We start from the raw sequence: 12,262 nt of genomic DNA on the forward strand, positions 1-12,262 counted from the left end.
CTTCAGTTGTGTAGAAGGATAGCTTTGACTTTATACCCGCCATCGGAATATCTTGTGAGCACTGGAAGGCGATGAATGTAGGAGAAACTGTAAATTAAATGAGATAAGAACGAGAACAGAAAAAATGTATATCGATTGTGTTTGTCAGTTGATTCTGAATAAACATTAATTGCTATGATCGAGAATCTAACCAGAATGTCCTCACGGTTCAATTAGTCTGAGGTGACCTTAATCAGAATAATAGAAATTACGCAACGGAGCTGTCCACTCAGGACACAACTTTGATTATTGGATTAAGACTTCTCAATCCTCCTCAAATTTATCGAGCACATCGAGCCTTTTTGGTGGTTCATCCCGAACATTGATGAATATTTTTCAGCGTTGTGGATTCGTTATGTTCCATGAATCTTCCGGTCGAAAACTTTTTCCAAGCGTCGTAATTTCCTTTCTACAATTTCGATAAAAACTAATTTACCGAATGGAATCAACATAACACGAGCGATTTGGTTCGAGCTGATCTCAACGGAACGGGTAACATCCATCGGGAGAGAAATTAGTCAACCAGACCGTTAAAACCTTCTTTCGAGCGATAGATCCGCATGAATGCGATTCCGTCACCTTTCCGAGAAATCTGAATGTTGCCATGGCTTACACTGTCCTGAATGAGCTCAGCCTAGAGAGGAAGTTTTCAGGGGAAAAAACATAAATTTCTAACGAAAATCAACAATCACGTTACGGTTCTTGGCGCTGTCAAACTGTGTTTGACGTGGGTTTGATATCAAAGGCAAGCGTTACAGGAATTATTTGAATGGGGAAGAAATAGCTGAATTATCTTGAGTATCAAGAGTATTTTACGCAGAAGTATGTCACTGAAAAAAAAACTTTTTTTCCGATTCCACCGTAGGTTTATAGTGAAGGTAAATATTTCTTAGTTTTCATCTGTTTCTTAATTCAAAGCGATTAAGAAAATTGAAAAATGTTGAAGAGCTCTATCCAGAGCATTCATATAAAACTCAGCACCATTGAAAACCATTAACATCATATGTCCGTTATTGGTTTGGCGGACACAGGAAAACTTTTGGTGCAAATTACTTTCATTTTTCCTTCTAAAGGGTGTGTCATATCAAATTGCATCACGGAAAAAAACGCTGTAGAAATTTAATTATTAGGAATCATATCTTCAGCTTTCGTTTATAATCAGATAAGAGTGTATAGATCACGTTGGCCATGCTTCACTGTCAATTTTTCGTAAATTTGGAAAAATGTCGTCGAACGAAAAAAACGTCGTGAATGAATCCTGCGCACTCATTTCGAGAATCCGGAGTTGTCACATCGGGACATCGGTAAGATGCTGGGAATCGTCCAATCCACGGTCAGCGGAGTACTAAAACGATACTTCGAGAACCTAATAATGGACCGGAAGGTGAAGAACGGCAAAAATGGATGCTCCGTCAGTGAAAAAGATCACAAGCGTGTAGTTAAGCAGTTTAGACGTGATCCGAGAAGTTCGGTCCGGGATGTCGCCAATAAGCTGAATTTCTCAAGTTCATTCGTCCAGCGGACCAAGCAGCGGGAGGGCCTGCGTACATACCAGGTTCAGAAGGCTCCTAACCGCGACGAAAGGCAAAACATGGTGGGGAAGACGCGAGCCCGGAAGCTGTACACCGAAATGCTGACGAAGCCGCATTGCCTGGTAATGGACGACGAAACCTACGTCAAAGCGGACTTTCGTCAGCTGCCGGGCCTGTTGTTCTTCTCCGCAGAGGACAAATTCAGCATTCCGGAGGAGATTCGCAAGCAGAAACTATCCAAGTTTGCCAAAAAGTACATGGTGTGGCAAGCGATCTGCTCTTGCGGAAAGCGGAGCGCCCCCTTTTGTGATGACCGGCACGGTAAACGGGCAGGTTTACCTTAAGGAGTGCCTACAGAAGCGCTTACTACCACTATTGAAGCAGCACGAGGGCCCGACCATCTTCTGGCCGGATCTCGCTTCGTGCCACTATTCAAAGGACGTGTTGGAGTGGTACGAAGCCAACGGGGTCACCTTCGTGCCAAAGGAAATGAACCCGCCCAACGAGCCGGAGCTTCGCCCAATAGAGAAATATTGGGCGATTATGAAGCAGGCCCTCCGGAAGAACCCAAAAGTTGTCAAATCGGAGGCGGACTGCAAGAGAAAATGGATTTCTGTTCAAAAAAACTACAACCTGACGTTGTACAGAACCTTATGGACGGGGTACAGAGGAAGGTGCGAGCATACGGGCTTGGGCTCGAAGTATGAATAAAAAGAAAATGCCAAAAGTTGTTTAATAGTTTTTATTTTACTGTCTAAAATTTTGAAAAGGATCGGTCTACTGGACGAATTTCTACAGCGTTTTTTCCGTGATGCAATTTGATGTGACACACCCTTTAAGACAAAATCAAAAATAAAGCTCTGTCCGAAAAAGAAAAATCGCAAGGAATTTTTAACAACGTAAGAAACAATAAAATTGTTTCCTAATATCGCTCATCTGGATCCATTTTTCTCAACTCCACTCCCGACCATCTCTCCAGCGAAACTTCATCGCGCCAGCAATATTAAGTATCCCACCAAAACGAAATGAAGCGAAGTTGATAAAATAGATGTAATTAAAGGGGGGTGGGGCGGTAAATAAATGAGCCGAAAAAGGAAAAGATATTACTTGCGGAAATGGACCTCCAAACTCGGGAGCGCCGGTAGAACGCCATTTATTTACTGTTTCCGGGCGGAAGTGGGTGGAAAATTCGCTAATTTATGGAACCTTAATTTTTTGTTTCGGGTTGTGCAGTGAAAAGTGACCGCCGGAGAATCTCCGCATTTTTGGGACCAGACCAGAATTTTTGTTCGAGGACATTTCATTTTTCCTCATTTATGTTGCCGTCAGTGGTCAATGTTGAGAGGAATTGTAGTTTCTGTTTTATGCAAACATAGTGAACAACAGAACTTTCATTACATGTTTGAGAAATTATAAAATTTCGTTATGAACTCTATTATGGGTTTCGTGTTGGATTACTGGTAACTTTTTCGGACAGATATTTGTTGTCATAATTATTGCAAATGTTTTTCTGTAATTCAATCCGGTTATGATTTATGACTGTGTAGATTATCGAATGTCAATATTTCGCTACTGTACTCAATAGCGGTGGCTTCGTACTTCCCATCGTATTATTATGAACACATGCCACTTCCATCAGGTCACATTGGATATTGATTTATCTCTGCAAGACAAGCGCTCCATATAGGTAGTTTTGAAGACGGCCTCATCCGACTCGCTGCAAACGAAAAATCGAAACTAGTTGAATCTCGAAACCTCATTGGAACATGTCATTGATTGAGTAATTGCGCTACCGGTCCTGACCATGACCACGTTAACAACATATTTATTGAAGTGCCTTGACAATAATTATCGTTTATGCCATGATTAAAAATGTAAATACATATGGATATATATATATATAGTCAATTGTCATGCAGTTATTACGATGATTATATAGCATGTGTACCACGAGAAATGAAACAATAATCGAGTGCATTTGAATTCATGAATGATAAAAATATAGATAATATTCTTCATATGACATGGTATATACTGAAATAAAAAAAATATGAAATGTCCACAGTCACCAATGAATCGATAGATTAAAGAAGTGTATACAAATTAGACAGAATAGTCCTCGATATGGATGGAATTTAAGGTGAAGGTGGAAGCGAGCCACAAATGGCTGCCACAATGGCGCTCATTTCATTCATCTCTCTCCCTCATCCCTCGCCCAAATATCAATAATTTTGCGAAACAGTGTGAAGAAAATTATCATTTTCGCACACTTCCCATCAAGTAACATCAACCAAACTCTAATCGATTACTCACAAGATATTGAATTTTCATCTGCTGTCGCACTGTATAGTGGAAAACGTCGGAAAACTCGAGCTAGTGTTCCGAAAGTTAAATTTTTATTTTTCAATTTTCGGCAATGATTTTGTTTGTATTGGTGAAAGCATCGTTATTTTTTCGACACTGATACCAGACAACATCATCGAAATAACTATAAAAACCACTCAATAAAATGTTATTCCTGAGTCATAGCGTTTCATGTCATGAAAATCGATAGAATAAAATGGTATTGATATCAATACAATTATTATGTTAACGTTTAATGGGTCTATAATGTGAGTTTTAGCAACTTTGACATTGGATAAGAAAATTGTATTGCAGTGCTCGAAGCACTGCCACGGCTGCCTCTGCTTTCAAAAACAGTAAATGGAAAAGTATTACATTCATCAAAATGCCTCGGCCAATGAAAAGAAGGGTTTTAAGGCTCTCCAACGTGAATATGTGAAAACAAAACGATCAACGAAGGAAAAGATCAAGGAATTATTAACATCGAGTTACTATGCGGTAGACCTTGTTAATACCAAAAGAGCCCCAATTCGCATGTGTTGTGTCTAAATTTGCTCATGTTACGCTCACGTATAATCAGAATTTTACTTCATATGCAAATACACAGTCTGATAAGTGAATTGATCTATTTACGCGTGCTTTTCTCTTCTCTCACATACACTATTACTCCATTTTTACACGTGGTTTAACCTATACTACTACAATGGCTAACTTCCACCTTCACCTAAAAGAGGGCGATTCATGGCATTAATATTACAGTCAATCGCAAAATTGAGTGTACAAATGCTACATAACGATACTTTCCATTTATTTGGTATGAAATATTTTGAATACATTGATTCTTTTGATGCATATTAACTACTCACACATTTCACTAGCTGTACGTGCAATATAATTCCGCGAAAAGTTTTCTGCTAATTGTTTATTCCTAAAAATTGAAAACAATCTTTATTCTAGGCATCGCAAAATTGAGTGTACACCTTTTAATCTTTGCAAATTAGCGTACTTTTTTTCGTCAGTGATTGGTATCAACACTTAACCATTGCTTGGCAAGTGAGAAGAAAGAAACAGATATTGTTACACGTGAAATGATAATAAATATGAATTGTCGTGGAAGGACATTGCAGGAAATAGCAGATATGCTCGGAAGAACCCACTATACAGCAAATAAAATCATAAACAAGTGGAAATACGAAGTAACCATGGCAAATCTCCCGAGTGAAAGACACAAACGTATCCTGTCTTCTGATGATGAACGAATAATTGTGCGAACATTTCGAAAGAATTATAATTCAAACATACCTAAATTGACTACCGAAGTGGTCGGCATCATTGGAAAACCTGTCAGTACAGACACTGTCCGAAGAGCAGCATACAGGAACAATCTGAGAGGTTTTGTTGTGAAAAGTCTTTCATCTCAAAGGTGAATATGAAAAAACGACTATAGTTTGCTAAGGCATATGTAAACAGACCTAAGGAGTTCTGGAACAAGGTCCTTTATACGAATGAGATGAAAACCAATCTCTTTGAATCGGATGAAGGAAAGATGGTGTGAAGGAAATTAGGATTGGTGCTTCAGATTCAGCATTTGGTTCCCACAGTAAAACACGGTGGCGGCAGTCAGATGATGTATGGTACGATGGCGGCTTCTGGAACTGGAACCACGGAGTTTATCGATTCGGCGATGGACAAGATGGCTTCATTGAACATCCTGAAACGTAACTTCAGTGTCCCGTGCAGAAATTGGCTCTCCCTCGTGAATACTACTTTCAACAGAATGATGACCCTTTTTGTATAAAAGATTAATGCTTTATACGATTTTGTTTGCATAAAAGACTAACGTTTTGTACATAATCGCAAAAGTATCTTAAACGCCAAATTAATAACTGATTTGGTGATCGGAAATTTTGAGCAGCTGATCGGGCTAAATTTTCATTCTGGATTCATGACTTCATATCATGAATTCATCTCCATGCAGGTTGATCCTTCTTCGTATATTCCCAACCGTGTTTGTTTTCCTGACTACATCAATTCCTCTGTACATTTTGATCTGTTCATGAAAATCCATGGAATTCCAGATTATCATCGATCGGGGATCGTTCCTACGATCTTCAATGCAAAATATGGGCGTATCAATTGTGATAATATGTACTTTACTGATGGGTCCTCTATGAATGAGTCCACAGGATTTGGAGTGTTCAACGAATTTTTTAGCACCTCCCACAGTCTTCAGAATCCTTGCTTAGTGTATATTGCTGAATTGGCAGCAATACACTGGGCGCTGGACAGCGTCGCCTCACGACCTGTTGAACACTATTACATTGTAACGGATAGTCTTAGCTCTGTCGAAGCTATCCGTTCAGTGAGGCCGAAAAAGCACTCGCCGTACTTCCTTGAGAGAATACGAGAAATTTTGAGTGCTTTAACCAGACGCTGTTATGTCATTACCTTTGTCTGGGTCCCCTCACATTGCTCCATTCCGGGTAATGAGAGGGCTGACTCATTAGCAAAGGTAGGTGCAATTGAAGGCGATATTTATCAGCGTCAAATCGCCTTCAATGAATTTTATTCTTTAGTCCGTAAAAAAACCATCGTTAAATGGCAACGTAAGTGGAACGAAGATGAATTGGGTCGGTGGCTTCACTCGATTATCCCTAAGGTTAACCATGGTTCAAAAGTCTGGACTTGAGTCGGGACTTTATTCGCACCTTCTCTCGACTCATGTCCAATCACTGTTCGTTAGACGCGCTATTCTTTCGTTTTAATCTTGCCGATGGCAATATCTGTGCTTGTGGCCAAGGTTACCACGACATCGAACACGGTGTTTGGTCGTGCGAGGTGTATCTTGTTGCCAGATCGAATTTAGAAAACTCTCTTCGGGCCAGAGGAAGACAGCCCAATGTGCCGGTGAGAGATGTGTTGGCTCGGTTAGACCTTGATTACATGTCCCAAATATACGTCTTCTTAAAAGTTATCGATCTTCGTGTGTGATTGTCCTTATATCCTTATATTTTCCTTTTCCTTTTCCTTCGCGAGAAATTAAATCCCTTCTTACTAACAATAGAATAAGGTGAAATGTAAATACATGTTAGATATAAAATAGGCTTAAGAATTGAGTATGATGAATGTGAGTGCGAATGTGAGTGTGAACATTGTCAACATATCCTTATATCCCTTCCTTTTCCTGAAAAAAATGTCACCCTTCTAAACTCGAGCAAACCGCGAGTAATCGGTTCTCTACTTCATTAACACTAGAATTAATGAAAAATGATTATATATACTTGTAACAATACAGATAGGAGTTTGGCTCCTTTGAACTTATGTAACTGAGCCTGTAAAAATAAACGATTTAATAAAAAAAAAATTAATAATGTTATGAAGAAATAAAATGCTTTCCGGAATATTTCTCCTGTTTGGATAATACACAAATAATATAATCTTTTTTTTTTCATCCGATGGCAAAGTTACGCAAACGCCACTGTGGTGATTTTTCAATTTTTTAAATGTTTTCTATTCTAGGGTCACATTTAATTTATACATTCCATACATGTATTGTATAACAGGAGAATCTCTACACTATTTATTATTTATTTATTATTTTGGATTTTTTCTTAAAGGTATTTTTTTTCTCTCTATTTTGTAATATTTGTTAGTTTATGAATAAGTACACCTCTTTTAATAAATGTGATGAGAAAGCTTATGTCTTATTTCTTTTCTTACATATTTCTATTATTTTGTAAATTATTCAGTTTCATTTAAAAGACAAACACAGTCGAATTCAACTGTATCAGCAAAAAAAGAACAAATATCATTGACATCCGTGTGTTGATTATTCGCTATAGTTTTTCTCTTCCCTGCTATGGGAAGGGTCAGAAGAAAGCAGCATATAGTTCATCAAGTCCTTATTACTGTAAATTCTTGATGCTTTCCTTGTATGCTTCAACCTGTTCTCCCTGATCAGCCTGTGTGTAGCTTCTAAAGCCTCTTCCGATAACTGGCCAATAGGCAGATCAATATACCATAATATCTGAACTGTGTACCAATAACTTATGCACAGTTACAGGCATAAAATACCATCCGTACAGGCTTATGTAGAGATCTCTTGTATCCGACAATAGTTTCCGGAATTGGGACATCTCAATTTTTCGCCCCGACGATATTATACGGAGAATTGTAGCGAAAATCGTTATCAGCTCCACACTTACCCCTGTTATTTCCGAGCTGGTTTATGAATCCGAGAAAAATTTTCGTGCAGTGTTGCCGTCATTGTTTGAACCGTACCCCGGTTTCGGCTTGTCGACAATTACACCCATCCTTGACTTGAACGCCTCTTGAATTTCTCGCTTCCTGCTTTCATACACTTGCTTATGTTCAGCAGTTTTACTTGCCAGGTTTTGAATGGCAATCTGTTGAAATGAATGATAATTATCATTTATACACTATTAAACATTCTATAATGCTAACCTGTAACCGATGTGAATTACGCAGTCCATACATTTTATCTTGCAATGCAGTGGTGACAGGCCTAGCTTGTAAGTTTCGGTATTTGGTACTGTCTCAACAGCCTTCGATGTATTCATCTCTTTCGGAAAAGATCCACAAATTAAGCATTTTGCAGAAGCTTTATTTCCGGAAAGCACACTTACCACCTTTCCATCTATCATAAAGGGTGTGTCACATCAAATTGCATCACGGAAAAAACGCTGTAGAAATTTAATTTTCGGGAATTATATCTTCAGCTTTCGCTTATAATCAGATAAGAGTGTATAGATCACGTTGGCCATGCTTCACTGTCAATTTTTCGTAAATTTGGAAAAATGTCGTCGAACGAAAAAGAGCGTCGTGAATTAATCTTGTGCACTCATTTCGAGAATCCGGAGTTGTCACATCGGGACATCGGTAAGATGCTGGGAATCGTCCAATCCACGGTCAGCAGAGTACTAGAACGATACTTCGAGAACCTAACCATCGACCGGAAGGTGAAGAACGGCAAAAATGGATGCTCCGTCAGTGAAAAAGATCACAAACGCATAGTTAAGCAGTTTAGACGTGATCCGAGAAGTTCGGTCCGGGATGTCGCCAATAAGCTGAATTTGTCAAGTTCATTCGTCCAGCGGACCAAGCAACGGGAGGGCCTGCGTACATACAAGGTTCAGAAGGCTCCTAACCGCGACGAAAGGCAAAACATGGTGGTGAAGACGCGAGCCCGGAAGCTGTACACCGAAATGCTGACGAAGCCGCATTGCCTGGTAATGGACGACGAAACCTACGTCAAAGCGGACTTTCGTCAGCTGCCGGGCCTGTTGTTCTTCTCCGCAGAGGACAAATTCAGCGTTCCGGAGGAGATTCGCAAGCAGAAACTATCCAAGTTTGCCAAAAAGTACATGGTGTGGCAAGCGATCTGCTCTTGCGGAAAGCGGAGCGCCCCCTTCGTGATGACCGGCACGGTAAACGGGCAGGTTTACCTTAAGGAGTGCCTACAGAAGCGCTTACTACCACTATTGAAGCAGCACGAGGGCCCGACCATCTTCTGGCCGGATCTCGCTTCGTGCCACTATTCAAAGGACGTGTTGGAGTGGTACGAAGCCAACGGGGTCACCTTTGTGGCAAAGGAAATGAACCCGCCCAACGCGCCGGAGCTTCGCCCAATAGAGAAATATTGGGCGATTATGAAGCAGGCCCTCCGGAAGAACCCAAAAGTTGTCAAATCAGAGGCGGACTTCTAGAGAAAATGGATTTCTGTTCAAAAAAACTACAACCTGACGTTTTTTTTTTTTTTTTTTTTTAACCAAAATATATATTTTTATTAAGGCTCATATGGCGTCAACCTGACGGAGCCGGGAGTTCAATATTTCGACAATGTTTGCCTTATAACTATGTTAGTAATATGTAACCGATTACTCGCGGTTGGCTCGAGATTAGTATTACAAGTGTTTTCGTAATTGTGATGTTGCTGTCTCCAATGCTCTGTACCTGTGCCCGACACGGGATACTTCCTTTTGGGATGCAGCTGACCATTAATCAGCAACGCCCCCTAGTCTGTACCCCATATCTAGCGTGGTGCGTCTTCTCGACTCGAGGAATCCAGGATAGAATGGTCACTAGCCGGCGCAAACATCAGCTCGTGTAGAGTTGTCATGAGCGATACAACCTTTGGCTCTTGTTGAATGATCAGTGGACTGCACAACCTTTGGCCCGTGTATCTGTAAAGAGTGTGTGTATGTATTGCCGCGACTAAGTAAAAGTTTATAGTTCGGATAGGAGGGATATGAAACAGGGACACAACGAAGGAAACATCATTAAACGTTGACATCGGCGTTTCTGAGGAACAGGTATAGATGAAGCAGAAGATCAGGATCACGGCTACCTAAGATATCCCGGACGGGGATATCCGATTGTCTGCCTTTTGCTCTCAGTGCTCTAGAGAGCCTGACGTTGTACAGAACCTTATGGACGGGGTAAAGATGAAGGTGCGAGCATACGGGCTTGGGCTCGAAGTATGAATAAAAAGAAAATGCCAAAAGTTGTTTAATAGTTTTTATTTTACTGTCTACAATTTTTCAAAAGGATCGGTCTACTGGGCGAATTTCTACAGCGTTTTTTCCGTGATTTTTTTGACACATCAATTTGATGTGACACATCCTTTAGTAAGATGGAATTCAAAACTTACAACGATCTGAGCGCTGAAAATCTGTAACGCTTTATTTTTCTTCTCCATTTCTGACTGGATGCCAAGAATAGCTTGTGAGTCTTCGTGAACACAAATTTAGGCGGTCTACAGTACGATGTTGAACTTGGCCGAAGATTCATCCAGATGATAGCGTTATTTGCGGAGTCGATCAGTTTTAAGGGAACCAGTGCAACGACTAACAAACTTTCGTCTGAACTTCCTGCTTCCGTAAACTTTTGCTTGTATGCACTGTGCCCTGAGCTGCCGTCAAAACCCATTTCACAGATGAGATTGACTGAAGTTGAAGTCATAAGCGAAATTTTCTTTGACGATGCTAGCGGAGGTGCAATTCATAAGATCTTGTAAATCTACTTCAGCAGACGTCTCGGTCGCAGAGATCAATTTAGGAGTTATTTTAGCTTTTCCTTGTTTCAATGCATACAAACTTGGATGTATTTCATTCAAAGTACTTCGAAGTACATTGTACTTTCTTTCAGAGAGATTTAAATCAACATATAGAGTCAGTGCTTGTGCCACCGTCAGTGTTTTCTCCTGATTTCCACTCGAACAGTTTGATACATTGGCAGCGAATTCAAGCTCTTCAGATGCATTGTTGTTAACAAGATCTTCAACACGTCGTCTTTTTGTCTTTTTCGAACATTCGTCAAACGATTTCTGAGGTCTTCCTTTACCAATTTGAGGAACAGCAAATCGATTTTAATTTTACCTTTCTGATATGCCGGAAGCTTAACTGGTTTTAACAACCAGTCAGAATTTTGCTTTACGAATTTTGAATATGATCTGCAGCATTTCGACCATCTCTGGTTAATTTTGTAGCAATAAACTTTGCAAAATTTCAAAAGCTCTTCTTTAAATTCTTTAGAGAAATCATCCGTATCATAAAAACTCAACAAAAAGGTGAGCCATTGTTCGAAAATTTGCTTATTCTTGATTGTAGAAACATCATCTAAAAAACGTAAACTGTGGTCAGAAGAGCAGACTTGAGCAACAAGAATCACTTGCAGAATATCAAGGGTATAATGACTGAAAAGTTGAGGGGTGTTTTGGAGCGGAACTCGGCGGAACTTTTTTTGCCGAAGGATTTGAAATTTTAGTATCTTTTTTTCTTAAGGAACAAAACTACTTAACAAACAAAACTAAAACTAACAAAGAAGCGTTTATTTTCATAGTGATTGCGGCATGTCCCAATAATAGTTAAAGAAACGGATTATATTTACGTGTTGCTACCGTCGCCATTTGGGGTTTCACTTTAAAAGATATCGAACGTAAACGAAAACTCAATGTAAAACTGTGATGAATCACTGAAAATTAATTTGCCACATGCTTAGAAGAAACTTCTTGACTGCACATGTTTGTTCAGACGAATTGAGTGGGCTAACAAGGCTACAGAGATCGTTTCAGCATGCCTGAAACATGTATAAAACACACCGCCTACTTAGTTTGGGTGAAATAAAAGTGAATTGTTTGACTTTTGTTTATAGGACGCCGCATTGTGCGACGTCTACAGTGACCAGAAATCTCGTCGCTTGCAGGAATTGCTGAACGCCAAAGGGGGGCCATGCCAAATAATAGGGAATTGATTTTTGTTATCTGTTAACATTCCTGAACTGATTCCAATTTTCTTTTTATAAAAACTTGAACTGTACACTCAATTTTG

The sequence above is a fragment of the Toxorhynchites rutilus genome, chromosome 3 (assembly GCF_029784135.1).
Source record: "Toxorhynchites rutilus septentrionalis strain SRP chromosome 3, ASM2978413v1, whole genome shotgun sequence".
In the NCBI taxonomy this organism is placed as follows: Eukaryota; Metazoa; Arthropoda; class Insecta; order Diptera; family Culicidae; genus Toxorhynchites; species Toxorhynchites rutilus.